Genomic DNA, 21,848 nt, shown 5'->3' with positions numbered 1-21,848 from the left:
GACAGGCACCTGTAGGCCGGCATCCAGCAGCCGGCGGCTATTGACCAGTGGAACGACATAGACTTTGGCTGGAGCAGTTGGAGAAGAGTCGATCCAGAGATGCTCAGGAAAACCATCTCCCTTCTGGCTCCCCCATCTGCTGAGAGCTGACAGCCTGCCCATCTCTATGCTCCCCTGGAGGTATGAGCAGTGGGGCACTGAAAAAGAGAGCCACACCCTCATCACACACACTGCAAGGAGGACAAGGGAATCTTTCCTGTTTCATTATGATGAAGAAATTGCTTTCATGAAACAAGAGCACTGGGCAGAAATGCAAGAGCTCAGAGAAGAGTTGGTGAGACAACAGCAAGAAATGAAATGTGAGCTGGCAAAGCTCACAGCCCTGAGGAAAAAATTAAAACATCGGAGAAATGATAGTGACAATAGAAAAAAACAAGGCAGATTAGGCAAGAGAGACTATATATTGTTAAGAATACAGCAAAATGTAAGATGATAATAAAAAAGATGATAAAGCAAAAAAATAAGGACACATCAGAAAGAAGAGGATAGATATAGAGGACAAAGACAGACTGCAATCCCTAGTGAAGAAAACAAAAATAATAGCTCTGAATAAATATCTCTAATGAAATCATGTCATTTGCAGCAACGCGGATTGAATGGGAGACCATTGTACTAAGTTAAATCAGCCAGGCACAGAAAGACAAATATCAAATATTCTCATTCATATGCGAGAGCTAAAAAACTTGATTGTGTGGACATAGAGAGTAGAACAATAGATACCAGAGACTGGGAATGGTGGTTGGGAGTGGGGGAGATGAAGGAGGATTGGTAAACAGCCACACACACACAGTTAGACAGAATAAGTAAGTTCTAATGTTTGATAGTACACTAGGGTGACTCTACTTAGCAACACTATTTTGAATATTTCAAAGTAACTAGAAGAGAGGAATTGAAATGACACCAAGACATTAAAATAACACTCAAGGTCATGGATACCCCAAATATCCTGACTTGATCATTATACATTCTGTGCATGTAACAAAACTCACGTGTACCCTGTAAACATGTAAATATTACGTATCAGGAAATTTAAAAAGAAATCAAAATTAAACAACTTTGAATCTACATAAGAACACATCATATTCCAGGAAAAAATGGGCCAGGAAAGATATTGTAGAGTCATAAACAAGTAAGCATAACAAACGTCAAAGAGAAATAAAGAAACCTTTGAAGAAAAACACAAAACATAGGCCAGGCATGGTGGCTCATGCCTGTAATCCCAGCTACTCAGGAGGCTGAGGCAGGAGAATTGCTTGAACCTGGGAGACAGAGGTTGCAGTGAGCCGAGATCACACCACTGCACTCCAGTCAGGAAGACAGCGAGACACCATCTCAAAAAAAAAAAAAAAAAAAAAAGAAAAAGAAAAAGAAAAATCCAACAACAAATAAACAAAACAAAACAAGAAAAACATAATCCCCTCTCAAGGAGGAAAATATCAGGCTGTCCTTAGACTTTACAGCAAAAGTCAGTACTCAAAGCAACCTCTTCGAAAAGAGTCAATGAAAAAACTATAGCCAAGGATTTAATACCTACTCAGAGTAAATGCTGTCTATTCTGGCATGTTAAACATCAAATTCTTAGAGAATGTTGTTTACATGAGGACTTTTTGAAGATTCTCCTAAAGAACTTAAAGAAGGCTGGGCACGACGGCTCACGCCTGTATTCCCAGCACTTTGGGAGGCTGAGGCAGGCAGATCATGAGGTCAGGAATTCGACACCAGCCTGGTCAGTATGGTGAAACCCTGTCTCTACTAAAAATACAAAAATTAGCTGGGCATGGTGGTGTGCAACTGTAATCCCAGCTGTTCGGGAGGCTGAGGCAAATGAATTGCTTGAAACTGGGAGGCGGAGGTTGCAGTGAGCCAAGATCGTGCCACTGCACTCCAGACTGGGTGACAGAGCCAGACTCCATCTCAAAAAAAGAAAAAAAGGAAGAAATAAAAAAGAACTTGAAGCAGACAAATGCGAAATGAAAAATGGATACAAATTACCATTGATTAGTACTGAATCTTTAACTGTAGATCTATTTGAAACACTAAAATAAGAGTGAGGATTAGGATGATAGGACAGTTAGTGTTACATATCCTGACAGAATAGAAAAAATTATGGGAACAAACATTAGGAGAAGGCAAAAAGAGGTTGAGTGAATTATCCCTCGTCATTTAAAATAATTGTGGTGGGGGTATCAGGGTGATAAATCAATTAATGAAGCATCAAATATACTTCAAACCACAAATTTAAATACTAAAAGAAAACATAATTGACTTAAATGATGGAGGAGAGAATAGGAAAGAAGAAGAAAGGGAATTGTGTACTGTTAGAAATTAATAGAAACAAGGTAAATAAATGAATAAATAACAACAGACTATACATAATGATATTGTCATATCAATAGAAGGCTAAATTTATTTACTAGAAGAGAAAGAGTTTTAGACCAGATCACATTAAAACCCAAATTAATATTGTGTATAAGAATTGCACCTAAAACAAATGAGTCATGAAGGCTAAATATAAAAGAATGAATAAATATACACCAGGCCAGTGAAAATAAAAGAAAGCAGAAATTGTAATCTTACTATCTTGCAAATTGAACTCAGGCCCTGAAGCATTAAACAAAGAAGTGAATATTTTAATTGTAAAATGTATAGTTCATAGTAGTTATAACTACCTAGGCATCAAATAACACATTAGAGATCCATGCCAAGATGGTCAAATAGGAACAGCTCCAGCCTCTAGCTCCCAGCATAAGTGACACAGAAGATGGGTGATTTCTGCATTTCCAACTGAGGTACAGGGTTCATCTCACTGGGGCGTGTCAGACAGTGGGTGCAGGACAGTGGGTGCAGCCCAATGAGTGAGAGCTGAAGCAGGGAGAGGCATCACCTTATCCAGGAAGTGCAAGGGGGAAGGGAATTCCCTTTCCGAGCTAAGGGAAACCGTGACACACAACACCTGGAAAATTGGGTCACTCCCACCCTAATACTGTGTTTACCAAGGGTCTTAGCAAATGGCACACCAGGAGATTATATCCTGCACCTGACTCAGAGGGTCCCATACCCACGGAGCCTCCCTCATTGATAGCACAGCAGTCTGAGATCTAACTGCAAGGCGGCAGTGAGGCTGGGGGAGGGGCGCCCGCCATTGCTGAGGCTTAAGTAGGTAAACAAAGCGGCCGGGAAGCTTGACCTGGGTGGAGCCCACTGCAGCAGCTCAAGGAGGTCTGCCTGCCTCTGTAGACTCCATCTCTGGGGAGAGGGCATAGCTAAACAAAAGGCAGCTGAAACCTCTGCAGACATAAATGTCCCTGTCTGACGGCTTTGAAGAGAGCAGCGGTTTTCCCAGCACAGGAGTTTGAGATCTGAGAATGGACAGACTGTCTGCTCAAGTGGGTCCCTGACAAAATTGACAGACCGCTAACAAGACTAATAAAGAAGAAAAGAGAGAAGAATCAAATAGAGGCAATAAAAAATGATAAAGGGGATATCACCACGGACCCCAAAGAAATACAAACTACCATCACAGAACACTACAAACACCTCTACACAAATAAACTAGAAAATCTAGAAGAAATGGATAATTTCCTGGACACTTACACTCTCCCAAGACTAAACCAGGAAGAAGTTGAATCCCTGAATAGACCAACAGCAGGCTCTGAAATTGAAGCAATAATTAATAGCCTACCAACCAAAAAAAGTCCAGGACCAGATGGATTCACAGCTGAATTCTACCAGAGGTACAAAGAGGAGCTGGTACCATTCCTTCTGAAACTATTCCAATCAATTGAAAAAGAGGGAATCCTCCCTAACTCATTTTATGAGGCCAACATCATCCTGATACCAAAGCCTGGCAGAGACACAACAAAAAAGAGAATTTTAGACCAATATCCCTGATGAACATCGATGCAAAAATCCTCAATAAAATACTGGCAAACCAAATCCAGCAGCACATCAAAAAGCTTATCCACCATGATCAAGTGGGCTTCATCCCTAGGATGCAAGACTGGTTCAACGTACGCAAATGAATAAATGTAATCCAGCATATAAACAGAACCAAAGACAAAAACCACATGATTATCTCAATAGATGCAGAAAAGGCCTTTGACAAAAAATCTCAATAAATTTGGTATTGATAGAACATATCTCAAAATAGTAAAAGCTATTTATGACAAACCCACAGCCAATATCATACTGAATGGGCAAAAACTGGAAGCATTCCCCTTGAAAACTGGCACAAGACAGGATGCCCTCTCTCAGCACTCCTATTCAGCATAGTTTTGGAAGTTCTGGCCAGGGCAATCAGGCAAGAGAAAGAAATAAAGGGTATTTAATTAGGAAAAGAGGAAGTCAAATCGTCCTTGTTTGCAGATGACATGATTGTATATTTAGAACACTCCATTGTCTCAGCCCCAAATCTCTTTAAGCTTATAAACAACTTCAGCAAAATCAGGATACAAAATCAATGTGCAAAATTCACTAGCATTCTTATACTCCAATAACAGACAAACAGAGAGCCAAATCATGAGTAAACTCCCATTCACAATTGCTTCAAAGAGAATAAAATACACAGGAATCCAACTTATAAGGGATGTGAAGGACCTCTTCAAGGAGAACTACAAACCACTGCTCAATGAAATAAAAGAGGACACAATCAAATGGAAGAACATTCCATGCTCACGGATAGGAAGAATCAATATCATGAAAATGTCCATACTGCCCAAGGTAATGTATAGATTCAATGCCATCCCCATTAAGCTACCAATGAGTTTCTTCACAAAATTGGAAAAAACTACTTTAAAGTTCATACGGAACCATAAAAGAGCCCGCATTGCCAAGACAGTCCTAAGTCAAAAGAACAAAGCTGGAGGCATCACACTACCTGACTTCAAACTATACTACAAGGCTACAGTAACCAAATAGCATGATATTGGTACCAAAACAGAGATATAGACCAATAGAACAGAACAGAGCCCTCAGAAATAATACCACACATCTACAATCATCTGATCTTTGACAAACCTGACAAAAACAAGAAACGGGGAAAGGATTCCCTGTTTAGTAAATGGTGCTGGAAAAACTGGCTGGCCATAAGTAGAAAGGTAAAACTGGATCCCTTCCTTACACCTTATACAAAAATTAATTCAAGATGGATTAGAGACTTAAATGTTAGACCTAAAACCATGAAAACCCCAGAAGAAAACCTAGTCAATACCATTCAGGACATAGGCATGGGCAAGGACTTCATGTTTAAAACACCAAAAGCAGCAGCAACAAAAGTCAAAATTGACAAATGGGATCTAATTAAACTAAAGAGCTTCTGCGCAGCAAAAGAAACTACCATCAGAGTGAACAGACAGCCTACAGAATGGAAGAAAATTTTTGCAATCTACTCATCTGACAAAGGGCTAATATCCAGAACCTACAAAGAACTCAAACAAATTTACAAGAAAAAAAAAACAACCCCATCAAAATGTGGGCAAAGGATATGAACAGACACTTCTCAAAAGAAGACATTTATGCAGCCAACAGACACTTGAAAAAATGCTCATCATCACTGGCCATCAGAGAAATGCAAATCAAAACAATAATGAGATACCATCTCACACCAGTTAGAATGGTGATCATTAAAAAGTCAGGAAAGAACAGGTGCTAGAGAGGATGTGGAGAAATATGAACACTTTTACACTGTTGGTGGGACTGTAAACTAGTTCAACCATTGTGGAATACAGTGTGTCAATTCCTCAAGGATCTAGAACGAGAAATACCATTTGACCCAGCCATCCCATTACTGGATATATACCCAAAGGATTATAAATCATGCTGCTATAAAGACACATGCACACATATGTTTATTGCGGCACTATTCATAATAGCAAAGACTTGGAACCAACCCAAATGTCCATCAATGACAGACTGGATTAAGAAAATGTGGCATATATACACCATGGAATACTACGCAGCCATAAAAAAGGATGAGTTCATGTCCTTTGTAGGGACATGGATGCTGCTGGAAACCATCACTCTCAGCAAACTATCGCAAGAACAGAAAACCAAACACCGCATGTTCTCACTCATAGGTGGGAATTGAACAATGAGAACACTTGGACACAGGAAGGGGAACATTACACACTGGGGCCTGTTGTGGGGTGAGGGGAGGAGGGAAGGATAGCATTAGGAGATATACCTAATGTAAATGATGAGTTAATGGGTGCAGCACACCAACATGGCACATGTATACATATGTAACAAATCTGCACGCTGTGCACATGTACTCTAGAACTTAAAGTATAATAAAAAAGAAAAAAACACACAACATTAATATTCACAAAGTAAAAAAAAAGCATAAAGTACAAAAGATAGATATATTTTCTTAAATTATGAAATATAACAAAATTAAAAGAGATTTGTAGTGGGAGATTTTAATAAACATTTCATAATTCATGACAACTGCCTGGAAGTAAGAAAAGGAAATCATTTAGGACATCTAAGTTATGACAGTCACACACACACATACAATTACTAGCAATAGAAATTTCATATTTCCAAATACTCCTGTAATACTAAAAAAAATTAACCATATATCAGGGAAGCATAAATAAATTCTAAAAAATGAAAATAGCACATAGAATCTCTGTGATCTCAAGGCAATAAAACTAAAAATTATAACAAATGTAGAAAATCTAGAAAAGGAAAAAGCAACTAAGAAAGAAAATACAAATATTTTATCTTAACAACCCTTGGATCAAGAGAATTTCCAAACAGAAATTGTGGAATACCAAAAAATAATGATATTGACAATACTACATATTAGACCTATTAAATAAGCTAAAGCTCATACTTTATAGGAGTTTTATGCTTAGGTGAAGAGTCATGGCTTTAAATATGCTAATAGGCAGTAAGTAAGAATATAAGTGAAATGAGTATCCAACCCAAGATATTATAACAATAATAATAAACTTAAGAAAATTAGAGTGAATTCATTATAGAGGCAGAAATTACTTAAAAAGAAGAAAAATAATATTAATAAGTATACACAAAATCTGTTTATTGAGCTAAAATGTCAAATTGATGCAAATATACATTATAAGCAGTGATAAGGGGAAATTATCTATAGGGAAAATTAAAATGATATAAAGATAATCATTTCAAATTTATACAAATGTATTCAAACTTTTTTCTAAATAAACATAATTTACCAAACTGACTTTAAAAGAGAGAAAATAAAAACTCTAAAATATTCCATTACTATACATTTAGAAATTTATCACAGAGCTCCCAACCAGTAAAATACTAAGCCTAGACATTTTCACAGGGTAAATTGACCTAACTTTCAATGAATAAATAAATCCAGTACTATTTTAAAAGTTCTAGAGTATATAAAATAAAAAATAAATCTTCCAAATCTTTTTTATGACAGGCATCTTATTAATCCTAATAAAGAACAAAACTGCATAAGTAGAAAACTACAAATTAAACTGTATTATGAATACTGATGCAAAATCTTAACAAAGAGAATGCAGCAATATATTAACTTACATATAAAATCTCTAGAAGTGATATGGTAGGGTGGCAGGGGAGTGCTGGGTAGAGAGGCGGGGGTTCCTGGCGAGGGTTCCACCCTTGAGCCTCTGCCCATGGAACTATGTGAGAACAGGCACTCCTGTTTTCAAGCCTGAATGTCACATTTTCCAAGACCACTCTGGCCGGCCATGCTTCCTATCATGTGCCCATATAAACCCAAGACCTTAGCAGGCACAGACACAAGTGGCTGAACATGGAAATCAGCATATCAGCAGATCACTGACGGCAGAACAATGCAGCAGAGAAAGAGAAAAGAGGAGAGACATCTGCATGCCAAGGAGAGTTGGACTGAGGGGCGACTGGAGAATAGTCTGGTTACTGGGTGGCCCACCTCCGGAGGAAAACTACCTTCCCACTCCATCTCCCCTTCCAGCTTTCCATCCATCTTGCTGAGGGCCACCTCCTCCCTCAATAGAACTTCGATCCCATGTGTGATCTGATTCTTTCAGGACACTGGACAAGAGCTCGGGATACAGAAGGCTGTCACCTTGGCCCTCCACCCTTGTGGTAAGGCAGAGGGTCCCTTGAGCTGATTAACAGACAAGCCATTTGCAGACAGCAAATCTAAAAGAGCTTTGTAACACACACCGACTTGGGCTTGGGGAGTTGTAGTCACCCTCCCCTAGATGCTAGGCTGGAGCCCAAGAGTGCTTTGCACCTGCCCAAATGCATGCTCCCCCTAGGAGCATACTCCCCTCTAGAGGTTTGAGCTGTGGGTGACTAAACAGGCGAACAACACCCCTATTGCACGTCCTGTATGGGGAATCAGGGATCTCTCCTGTTTCAGAAGGATATATTTTCTGTGGGGAAAAGAACTGGGTAACTGGGGGACAGTGGTGTTTTATTGTATACTTTGTGAACTGTGAATCAAGTGAACGGATTAGTTATTAAACAATAAAATTTTTAAAATTCTCCCTCTCATAAAAGAAGAAATGAGAATCAACCTTGTGTTTCTTTAAACATGAATATTTTATTCATCTGCATATTTTTGCTGATAATATTGATGAGGGGAGAGCTCTGCATTTGTGCAGATCTTGATTGGTTGAGTTGACTTTAGATATGTTACATTCTAGATCCTGAATTATTGACCTCAATTTATAGATGAGAAATGCACTATGAAGAAAACAGCAAAGCTGAGAGCAGGACATGAATCTTTTCTTCTAGCCTCTTTATCACTTACCATTTTGACTGCCCCTTAGTGCAGGAATCTTGGGCAAGTTTCCTAGCATTCTCCCTAAAAAAATATTGTTGTTGTTATTTTCTTCTTAAATTAGGATAATAAAATTTTTTTCTAAGGGCTTTTAATAAGATTTAGATGATAGCTATAAAATGGATAACAGAATACTCTGATTAGGTAGTGGATCTTATCTCCTTATGCAGATAAGGAAGGGTCAGATTTTATACTGGAACATCAGCTTTTGGAAAGATTCTTTCAATATTTATTAGACACCTACTTTGAGATAGGTACTATCCTAGGCTCAGAGGATACAGCTTTGAATAAAACAGACAAGCACTCATGGAATGTAATTCCTTGATATAAGTGTCATCAGTCAAGCTTATTATTTTTAAATTTCTAGAATTTGGGGCAACACAGTATGAAGGAGAGCCTCCTCTACTTCTCCAGCCACCTCCATCATCCTTACAGAGGCATCAAGGGCACTTGTTTAGACCTCAGTGACTCTACTTCTGACCTTAAGATACTGGAGTGTCATTTGTGACAGTGTCTTTATGGAGTAGCTGACACTCTGATCCTGCTAGTCCTGAAAGCTAATCCCTGGCATGCAACTAAATTTCCCAAGGGCATACTTCAAGAACAGATATGTTTCTACCATACAGTAAATCTAATTTCAAATGATAACAAATGAAAATTGAAATTAAACATATACTTTTTGGACATTCAGTGTTCATAGTACTAGACAGATGCTATAAAAAGAAGGGCTGTTACTTGAAACAAACTAGAAATTTGTTATATTAATCCATTGCTGGAATGCAAAAATATCTCCTCTTATCTAGAAAAGTATTATGATTTTATAGCTTTCTAGCATGTTTCAGTTGTGCAGTTTAAATGACCCTTGCTCTTAAACAAAACAACAATTTGTGCCTTACTCAGTGCTTCTTTGTTGAGACCTTTTGACACTTCATTTGTTTTATTTAATCAACAAGGAGAAATCGAGTTGGGAAAGGAATCGTATTTCCCTATTCAGGGAGCATCTGGATTTAGGTCAGTGGTAAAGAAAGCACCCAACTGTGTAACAAGTGTGCATTTCCAACCTATGCATTTACTGAAACTGAGTATTAACATTGTCTTGGCTTGTTATGCATACAACTGAACTCAAGACCCATTTCTTACATGATTTCAGGCATTATCAGATAAGAAGGTACCTAGATTCCTAGGGCACACCTGTTTAAACTCAGAAGAAACAAAAAAGACAAATATGATGGGAAAACTTGCCCCCAAACTCTAAATTCAACAATCCAAAATTCAACACTTACTGAGTTCTCTCTCTCTCTCTCTCTCTCTCTGTCTCTCTCCTCTCTCTCTCTCTCGTAAAAAGGAGGGAGAAATAAAGATTCTGGCATAGAAATTATTAGTCATGGCCATTTCCAAAGGCTATACTGCCAGCCCTTTTTCCTTAATTACTTTAAGGGAGTTTTCTGTAAACAATCACAAAGATGCTTATCTTTGATTAAAGTTTTCTTTCTCTGATTCAAATTTTGCCATTGAAGTGACCTCCACACAGAAACCAGCAGTCTCCTATCATAATGGTGAACATCTTTTGAATTGTTGTTGATCACTCCAAAAGGAAAAACTTTCCTAAGGACTTGGGATACATACTAAGGTAGCATTTTAACAAAGTAAAAATTTCCCCCTCCCTGTTTATTTCAGGTTTACATAATATAGTTAAGTAACAAAATTAGATTGTTATAATCAAATGAAAACTGTCACTGGATCACCCCAAGCAGTCTAGCAAATTTTACTCAGCACTAAGCAGAAATCCATTCTTAAAATCAAAGGTATTATAAAGCCAAATGAGTTTTCATATCTGAAGATCAAGCAAGCACAGTAAGCATGTTCTAGATTAAGCAAGAATACTTTGAATCTAAGGCAAACGGGATAAACGAGAAGTTGGATACCATGTTGAATAAAACAAAAAACAATTGTTTCAGTAATTATAAAATCTTGGTAAATATTGATTCTTCATTCTAATGACTGAAGGCTTGAGTTGGGTACCTGCAAGTTACATTTTAAAAAGCCAGCTCCAATTTGTATAGTCAAGATGAGAGTACTTCCTCTGTTGGTGATATGAAAATAACACCAATCAAAAGGTTGTTCAACAGTGAATCATCGATGGCAGGAACTTAACTTTTTTTTTTTTTTTGAGGAGTCTCGCTCTGCCACCCAGGTTGGAGTGCAGTGGTATGATCTCAGCTCACTGCAAGCTCCACCTCCCAGGTTCACACCATTCTCCTGCCTCAGCCTCCTAGTAGCTGGGACTACAGGCGCCTGCCACGAGGCCCGGCTAATTTTTTGTATTTTTAGTAGAGACAGGGTTTCACCGTGTTAGCCAGGATGGTCTCGATCTCCTGACCTCGTGATCCGCCCACCTCAGCCTCCCAAAGTGCTGGGATTACAAGTGTGAGCCACTGTGCCAGGCCGGAAGTTAGCTTTTTGACTGAATTTTTGCTTCTTTCAGAAGCAGTTGTAGTTCATTTGACGCTCTACATAGAGTAAGTGCAGCATGTTGTTATTTTACTGAATAGGTTAATCACATGTTTCTGACTTTTCTTACAATGCAAATTAGATCCTAGAAACAAAAGATATTTATATACTTATTACCACTTTCAAAAATAAGTGTAAGAGAAAGATAATATCAAACAGATTTTTATTTATTTATTTATTTATTTACTTACTTACTTACTTATTTTTTTAGACAGAGTCTCTCTCTGTTGCCCAGGCTGGAGTGCAGTGGCACAATCTTGGCTCACTGCAAACTCCACCTCCTGGGTTCAAGTGACTCTTGTGCCTCACCCTCCTGAGTACCTGGGATTACAGGCTCATGCTGCCATGCCTGGCTAATTTTTGTATTTTTAGTAGAGATGGGGTTTTTCCATGTTGGACAGACTGGTCTTGAACTCCTGACATCAAGTGATCCGCCAGCCTCAGCCTCCCAAAATGCTGAGATTACAGGTGTGAGCCATAATGCCTGGCTAGATTTAAATTTATTTATCTAAATAGTGGTATTTACTTTTTAAAGCTCTTTTGTACCAGCACAAGAATGGGTATAAAAATCATTTATATGTAAAATAGTAATAAACTTCTATTTTAATGAAAAATTAAGACAATAAAAGCTCTACACATTTAGCAGGCTGTAAAGACATTATTTTGTAAGACCAGACAATAATTAAATCCAAATAGTCCTTATAATAATCATAAACACTTGTTTTTGAGTATGAATAGCTTCAAAAGATAGGACATAAAAATTCCCAGACTAATTTCTTACATTTTTGTCACATCACGTAATCACAACACAAAAGCGTCTAGTAGAGAAATAAAGAAATCTTCTGTGTTATGCATGCAGATGAGTTCTTTGATTTTAAAGCAAATGTGCAAGTACCTAATTAAATTGAAAACCATTTTTACAGATTTGATGATAAGATATGCTGATTAGTAATTGTTCCTAATGAATTTATCCCTAAGAATTTTCATTTGTACCTCTTACACTGGTACCATTTCAAAATCTTTGACTTGAGAAACAGATAGCTGGGTATTTTTTATTTAATCTGAGGACTTGAGTTATGTCAATCTAAAACATCTCACTTATGTAGTGTCATTTAACACATCAGTAAAATGTTTCAGGATAATTTTATAAGTGCCTTTTCTTAAAATGAACATGATACCAATACCTTAGCTTTTTGCTGAATGGCTTTGTAAATCAGGGCTTGATGCATCATTAGCATGTATCAAATTTATAGTACAGGCAATCTTAGGATAGGGAGACAGCCTGATCCATCGGGGCAATGATCTTCTGTAATGCATATGACCAACCTGTAGTTTTAGGTCATGTATTTTGTGGCTTGGTTGCTCTTGATTCTATGCTACTAATGCTTTTCAGGCACCTAAAGTCATCAGCAAAATACATTTCTATATTATTAACCTTACCCTTATGAAATATGTACCAAGGTCTATTTCTGGAGAGAATCTTTAAGATCATTAACTAACGTATTCATCCTATTATGTTGAGATCTATTTGAAACATTTTAATATTGGAGAAGAGCAGTCAGCTTTTAAAAGCATTGATAAAATCATTTTTCTTTCTGTCAGCTAATTAATACTTTCTGGGTAATTAATCTTGGGGCTTTCCAACATTTTATTTTCTTAATTAAAATGTATGACTTAGAAGACAGAATTATTTAAAACAAGCACACTTGAGTTAATCAGTGGGTGTGTGAGTGGTTGGGAATTGCAGAGTATAAACGGTTTTGGGAAGGGGAATGGTTAAATCATTGGATATAAATACCAGGGAATATTCAACTGTCAAAAGTCATTTTTAAAGTAAAATATTTAGTGAGATGGGCAATATTTATAATATAAACTTAAGTGAAAGGTGAATAGAGAATGTATATAATACAATCCCAAGTTCTAAAAACTGAAGAGAAAGATAAACTAAAATATTAACAATTATGATTTTGGGGTTATAGGAAGAAGAGTGTTTCTATTTTCTCATTTATACTGTACCTCACTCACAATACCATGTAGTGGTTAAGAATATAGTCTTAGAGTTATGCCTTAGTTTACCAGTTACTTGAATGAGTTAAATAACCTTTCTTGAGTGTTTTCTCTTGCATGTAAAATGGAAAAAATTAATATTTACCTTATAAGGTTCCTGTGATGCCTCAATGAGATTACACATAATAATTCTTAGTACTGTGCCTTCCAAATGGTATGTGCACAATAAATGGTAGCTATTAGTATTAGGCATTTTATTAAAACATCTGCAAAATAAAGAGTACTACTTTAAAGGAACCGCAAATACAAAGGATACTTTTAAATATATGTGCTATCTACAGAATAAAATTACCTACTTTAATTCAAGAAAATTACATATATTTTTAAATTATTCTAGGCCAATTTTATAAAACTACTATATCAATGTTTATACTATTTTAGAAGCATATATGGTTGTGTATATGTGTGTTTCTTATTGGTAGATATTACAGAAAGTTAAATTACTGTCTAGAAATTTCAATTTTCATTATGGTATTAAGAAGTAGTCTCTAAAAATTTAAAAGAGTATTATTCACACCTGTAGGAATAAGATCTTCTCAGATTTCCCAAGCTTTAGAAACTATTCATTTAGATGTTAAAAACAAATTATCTATGTCCTGCATAAATTATAAATAATTCATGAACCCCACAATGAAATACTTATGTTCTAATTTAATACTTCCTTGGGTAATAAAATAAACACTATGGCTGGGCGCGGTGGCTCAAGCCTGTAATCCCAGCATTTTGGGAGGCTGAGACGAGGTCAGGAGATCAAAACCATCCTGGCTAACACGGTGAAACCCCATCTCTACTAAAAAATACAAAAAACTAGCCAGGCGAGGTGGTGGGCACCTGTAGTCCCAGCTATTCGGGAGGCTGAGGCAGGAGAATGGCGTGAACCCGGGAGGCAGAGCTTGCAGTGAGCTGAGATCCGGCCACTGCAGTCCAGCCTGGGTGACAGAGCAAGACTCCGTCTCAAAAATAAATAAATAAATAATAAATAAAATAAAATAAACACTGTGTTCTGTTTATCTGACTGAATAGCCAGAATTTTAGTTTCTGTTTTAGTTGATAATTCATAAAAAGAAATTTAGGGGGCTGAACTGTAGCTTTCAAACTCAAAAACTAGAATATTTAGAAAGTTTATTATTTTTATAGAAGATTTAGCTATTGGTCATCCACAGTAGATTGGCCCATGTGTGGCTAAGGAATAAGATATAAAATTTAAGACCTCATCTTTTTTTTTTTTTTTTTTAACTCTTTTGCTTTGGTGACAATAGAACAGAGCCTCACAGAATTAAAGCAAGAAGTGACCTTTCACTCATCATCCATCTGTTGATCCATTTATTCATTCTTTCTCTATATATTAGTAGAGTACCTATAATGTGACATGCACTTTACTAATGTGACACACCTCTTTAAAATACAAAGGTCAACCAGAAAGGCAAAGTCTCTGACCTGGGAGAATTTACAGTCCACCAAGAGAACCATGCAGTAAACAAACAGACAAAATAAACAGCAAGTGCTATAAAAGAAATTAGCAGGATGATGTCAAAAAGAGTTATTATTTGTTGGGTGGTGGCAAAGATGAGAGATACTTCAGGTAGGTTTGTCTGGGAAGCTTTCCTGAATTTGTGTCCTGAGGGAAAGAGATGGGCAAAGAAACTTCCAAACCCAGAAAACCACAGGGCTTGGTGAACAATTGTGACATAATTTTAAGTGAAACAGGAATGCTAAATTGAATTTATTAATACAATAGGACATGGAGAAAAGAAATGAATTGCATTGATATGTGTCAACATGGATAAAGCTCAACAACATAGTGAAGAGGAAAAGCAAGCTATATCATGTTCCTCATGGTATCATTTATGGAACTTTTAAAAACACAAAGCAATGGTACATATTTGTTGTATGCATATACATGTGAAATAAAGTATAAAACCATATATGATAATGACATATAAGAATTTTAGGGCTTTGCTTGCTTCTGGAGAGAAAGGGAAGGAATGGAATATGGAACTTTATAATGTTTTTGTTTTAAAGAAATATGAAGCAAAATCCTAAAGTCAAGGGATGATTACCTAAGTCTCTCACTTTTTACAATTTTCTGTGTATTAGAAAAGTTGAAAGACTAGAAACTTCAATAAAACAGAATACAAATTGTATAAGGCTAATACTATAACTAAATTCAAAAGCAGATAGTATGAGATAGTATGATCTGGTATTTAAAAACTGGAAATAAGACTGGGTGTGGTGGCTCACACCTGTAATCCCAGCACTTTGGGAGGCCAAGGTGGGCAGATCACAAGATCAGGAAATCGAGACCATCCTGGCTAACACGGTGAAACCCCGTCTCTACTAAAAAATACAAAAAAATTAGCTGGAGGTGGTGGCAGGCGCCTGTAATCTCAGCTACTCAGGAGGCTGAGGCAGAAGAATGGCGTGAACCTGGGAGGTCGAGCTTGCAGTGAGCCCAGATTGCGCCAATGCACTTCAGCCTGGGTGACAGAGCGAGACTCTGTCTAAAAAAAAAAAAAAAAAAAAAAAAAAAAAAAAAAAAAAAAAAAACCTGGAAATAAATTCTGTGTGGTGGAATTATGGGTGATTTTTGTTTTTATTCTTTGTTCCAAATAGCAGTATACTGCATGGATCAAGAATATAGGAAAAGTAGTCAACCAAGAGAAAAACAAGTGGCTATGTTGTGGAGGAAGAATGGATAAGATGTAGACTTTCTGACTTTTTGGTTGTGGGTACAATGCCTTACATCCTTACCTTCTAGTATGTCCCACAACCTATTTTTTTAAATGTTTGCTTATTGTTGTTTTTAAAACAGCTTTACTGATACAATTGATACACAATAAATTTACAGTATATAACTTGCTGTTTTGATGTACGTCTATTCCCATGTAATAGTCACCACAATCACCTCATGAACATATACATCAGCCTCAAAAGTTTTCTTATGTTCATTGGTGCTTATTCTCTCCTATCTCCTCCCCTCACTACCTACACCACTGATCACTTTGTAGGCTTTAATCTAAATGGAATCAGAGGATGTGTACTTTTTTTGGTCTTGTTTCTTTCACTTAGCATAATTATTTTGAGATTCATCCATGTTATTAAAAATAGTAATAGCTTATACCTTTTATTGGTAAATAGTATTCCATTGTATATATGTACCACAATTTGTTTATTCATTTAGCTGTTGATGGACATCTAGACTGTTTCCAGTTTTGGACTATTACAAATAAATCTGCTATAAATATTCATGTGCCAGTCTTTGTATGGACATATTCTTTCTTTGCTCTTGGGTAAATGCAATCTATTTTTAAACATCCAAAGTAGCAGATCTTCTGTTTCACTTGAGATTATAAGAGTTTTCATGATGAAAATGCTTTCCATTAAATTACATCTAACTTTGCGTTTTCTCAAATTGATTCACATAATTAAATTCATCCTTTCACCATTTGTATTTACACTTGACAAATGTCTGTAGGCTCTCATCATGCCTGTAGTGCCCACTTTACTAAAAATGCCTCATGATCAGGATTCTTGATTATTTTTTTCAGGTGGGGGATGAGTCAGTCTTTTCACTTTTTAAATCTCATGAATATTCTTATTCTCTGCCATTTAGCTTATTCTAGTTTTAGGTGACTTGTAATTTGCAAAGTCCATTAACATGAAAACAATGTGAAGAGAGTGTGGTTTTTAGTGCTTCCTCATGTACACATTTGTATTTTTAATCCCACTGTTAATTCTATTTAACAAGAATTTACTGATTGGTTTCAAGGCAGTTGACATGGGCAGTAGCACGATGAATAAGGTGGATCTACAGAGTGGTTACAGCAAGGAGTTTGAGGCTAACAGATTTGAAATTGAACCCTGGATCAGTTATTCCCAGTCTTTGGGGTCTTGGGCAAGCAGCTTTATGTGTCTAATCGTTTGTAAAAGGAGAAAATTATAGTACCTCTTTTACCTGGTTGCGAGGATTAAATGAAATAATGCAGGTGGGATGTTTAGTATTTCTTCTCGCATCCCATGAACCCCTTCCCACCAAAAAATGATAGTCCAACCTCATGTCTATGCAGTGGTACGAACTTCTCCAAGCTGTCACTGGATTGTCACTAGAATTTCCTTTTAGCTTACCATGCCAATTATGCCCTTCTGATGGACGGATGGAGAGGGCTTTACACTCATGGGGCCCTAAACACTGAGGTGGCTTCTGAAACTGTAGATACGGTCACATTCATCATCTTTTTCACCTTTCATTGATATCATATTTCCCTCCATTTCTCTCATTGTTTTCTTGTTTTCAATTGCTTAGTAAAGAAAGAACTTTGAGAGTAACAGAAGAAAATGTCTTTGAAATCCAGCCATTCATTGATGAGCATTAATTTATTCACACAGCTGGAAGGTTTTAGGGTTTTAGGAGGGTCACTAAGTAAACTGCCTCTCTCCTAATCAAGCATAGAATACATTTGCAGTTAAGTGCAGAGTCAGAAAGATGCAGCTCAAAGTATCACTTGTTTTGGTAAACTGCTAAAGTTGATTCTAGAATATTCCTTTAAGTCTGCAGGGGAACAGGTTGTTAATCCTTTATTCTACAATTAAACTTACCCCCATCCTCAGTACTGGCAAGATGGACCATCACAAGTTTCCCCTGCAGAAGCAGATTTCTAACAACACAGATGGGAGCAGTACAGAAAACACTCTCTCAGGCACCTAGCAAGTCCCAGGAGAAGCAGGTTGGAGGGAGTATGCGCAGATCTGGATCCATTTTTGTGACTCTCCAGGTAGATTTTTTGTTTTTCCTTCCCTCAGTGGAAAGAGTGAGTAGGAAGTGGAGAAAGAAAATGTTAGTCTAGGTGGTGTCCTTTGTCGTGGAAACAGGAGGAGCTTGGAATAAATATCCCTCTTTCCCCTCAGTGAGAGTATCCGGGAGCTCATGGGGTGCATCTCCTCTTGGAATCAGGGAAGGATGAGTTCCTGTCACATTAGGTGGTCACATGCTCCTGTGTCCCACTATCCTACATTCCTTGGAGGCAGGGTCCTGGTTCATTCTCCTTTGCCCTCAGCTCTGGGCTGAGTACTCAACACTATAGAGTGAGACTGACTTTAATGTGATTTTATGCCTGACTTAAAGGATATGGCAAAGAAGAGAGATAGAGGAATTTGCCCTTGCTTCTCTCGCCAGGAGGGAAAGAGCTAATCTTAACAAAACATTCCTCTACTTTCAAGGGTTTCTCTTGGCGTTGGAGGAGAGCTATTACTTACTTTTATATTCATTGATAACTTTTAAGGGAAAGCATGTTTCTCTTCTCTCTGCATGTGAAGAAAGCATTTCAGTTTCACAGGAGTCTTAAAAAGGATACAAGAAGATATAAAGGTTTAAAACCTGCCAGTTTCAACGTTTGAAGCTTCCATGCAGTTCGCTCTGCTGAAGTGGTTGATATCATTGGTTTGCAAGCTGGTTCCATTCTGGAGAAAGGAGGCTTGCCTGTTAAGACATTGTTTCTGTGTGTTGGTTGTGCTATCTAACTTCAGCTTTATCTTAGTCATGTTCCAACATTGATATTCTATAGGGAAAATTATAATCCTATAAAGTGCTTTGACAGAAACAGGAAAAAAAATCCATGTTTTGATTGAGGGTTACTAGGAATTTTCCTTTATGAAGATATGATCTGTAAGTTTCAAGATTTTGGTAATAACTATCGTGCAAGGATAAATGTGGATTATTTCTACTCCCTGAGGATAAAATGAAAAAAATATAAATTATTACTGTGATATATCAATGTATATCAAATTGAAGAATGGGAGTGTGGAAGAGAAGTTAAATTGCAATCTTTGTGTCAGAATTACAATCCATATTACATGTTTTGTAGGCAGAGAGAGAAAACTTGATGATTTTGACCTAAAAAGCAGTTTTTTTAGCTACATTTTTTCTTCCAATTTTCTTTCATAATGACTGAACCCATACAGAGATTGCAGAGATTGTTTTCTTTTTATCTTTTCTTTTCTTCTTCTTCTTTTTATTTATTTATTTATTTTTTTGAGATAGCGTTTTGTCTTGTTGCCCAGGCTGGAGTGCAATGGTGCAATCTCGGCTCACCGCAACCTCCGCCTCCAGGGTTCAAGAGATTCTCCTGCCTCAGCCTCCCAAGTAGTTGGATTTATAGGCATGCGCCACCAGGCCCGGCTAATTTTGTATTTTTAGTAGACACGGGGTTTCTCCATAACATGTCTCCAAGACAGTTAGGCCTGTCTTGAACTCCCAATCTCAGGTTGTCTGCCCTCCTCAGCTTCCCAAAGTGCTGGGATTACAGGCATGAGCCACCACACCTGGCCCAGAGATTGTTTTCTGCTGAGTTTCTGAATCTTATTCAATAAAGAAATGTGATTTTCATGTTTATGATAACTGCTTTTAGGAATTAGATTAGGGTCAACTCTTTTCTAAAATAAATATAATCAATTATTCTGCTTGTCTAACACACACACACACACACACACACACACACACCAAAAATAGGTAAATTGTTGCCATGAGTATAAAACGGCTTTTATTTGTATCTACCAAAATATTCTCCACTTTGTTTCCATGGTACACAGTCTCAGTCCAGGCCCTGACATTCATACAAATATAAAGAAGCTCTGCACTGTGTCTCCTAATGCCACATTATGCTTTTGCTAAGGAAGAAAAAAATCACAACTTGATATATAGTGTTAGTTCATTCATCAATTAAACAACCTTCATCTAAAATGCTTCAGTAAGTTCTAATTGCCCATTTATAAACAGTCTTTGGCAAAAGAGACATCTCAGATGACAGGCATTAATGACTTACTAGAAGTAGAAAAAAAATTCTGATCTTTTTCATGATTCAAAAGCAAACAAATCTCAGGTTTTCCCCAGAAAAAGAAATATGATCTGTTTTAATGTTTTCTGTCCTCACTGATTGTTTTAACTATAAGAAAACATTGATTTGGAGAATTCAGAGTCACTTATGTCATGGATACTTCCTCAGGCCAATTAAGCCTGGGAATTTAGTTGGAATACAAAATAAGAAATCTATTTTTCTGTGGTGCTGCTTCATCTTCTCTAGGGTCTTCTTTGCTTTTTACTACCAGATGATCCTAATTAATCTTGGTTTCCAACTTGTGTCCAAAGAGAACACATGACACAATCCAAACAGCTTCTTAAACCATATGGTTATTAAAGAGAATTCTCTTGCAGAGCTGGAAAGCTTCCTTCTCCTTATTTCTACTTATGGCTCTCTTGCTTTTGCCTGAAGATAAGAGCTATTGACCATGGTACTGCCTCCATGCCTTTAGTGCAATAACACGCTCAGGAACGCAGCCAAGACAACTTCCTCACCTTTCATTTCACCTAGGCAGGTGCAGGTTCTTTCTCTTCCTGCAGTCAATAGAGGAAGATCTTGGATAAGTAAACCTGCTTGGCTCAGATGAGACTGAGTCACATCCTGGAACAATCACTGTGCTCTTCCTACTTACCCGTGGTGGGATCTGGAAGCCCCTTGAAAATTGCTATTTTCTCTCTTTCCTCTATTTGGATACTTCCCCAGGGTTTAGGCAGCTGTTTTGATATAAGTTCATTATCCCTCTTTGAAGCAATATATTTACTCCAGCTAAGAGAAGACAATTTAACAGAGATGTCACTGATTCTCTAAAGAAGAGTCATGTCTTCCCAAAGCTCTTGAGTAACAGGAAGACTATATTTACTACACTTTGCTCATGAGGGTTGTTTGAAAATGGGATGCTGTCCCATACATAGGAGGCGTTCCAGCAGCAGCTCAAATATTGCTGTGCTCTTTATGACTCACAGAACTTACAGTGGAGAAACAGAGAGATGGTAATCTAGATATGCTTGTATATTGGTCATTTTTAGGCACATTCACTGGACTGCAGAGAAATATTCTTCGGATAATTGAAAATCCTGCATTTGAATACACTCTGGATTCAGTGGAAAAAATTAAATTCAGATACAACTGTATATTATGTTTGGGTTACAACTATTACATAGTCAGATAGTTTTATTGCTTAGCCATAGTTGTTATGATTTCTGGTCTCATTAAAGTAATTTATTTTAACATCATTAACTTCCTCCAATTCAGTTTTTCTTCAAAATTTGAAGTTTATTAACATTATTTCCTGTTAACTTTGTTAATAATATGAGTATTACTATCATTTACTAATAGCATTTTGTTAACCTTGCTAATACTACAACCACTAATTCAAGCAAAATTTTATTGGATTCTCATTAGGCACTGAGCTAACCACTTTGTGTGCTCACCACTTCATTCCCACAATAATTTATATAGGTACTGTTATGATTCTTATTCTACAGGTCTGGATTCTGAGGCTCAGAGAAGTTAAGCAATTATGGTCACAAAGCTATAAAGAAGTAGAACAAAATCTCCGACCCAAGTAT

Source organism: Trachypithecus francoisi, unplaced genomic scaffold (assembly GCF_009764315.1).
Source record: "Trachypithecus francoisi isolate TF-2019V2 unplaced genomic scaffold, Tfra_2.0 Lachesis_group7, whole genome shotgun sequence".
In the NCBI taxonomy this organism is placed as follows: domain Eukaryota; kingdom Metazoa; phylum Chordata; class Mammalia; order Primates; family Cercopithecidae; genus Trachypithecus; species Trachypithecus francoisi.
Note: the sequence above shows the minus strand (reverse complement) of the source record.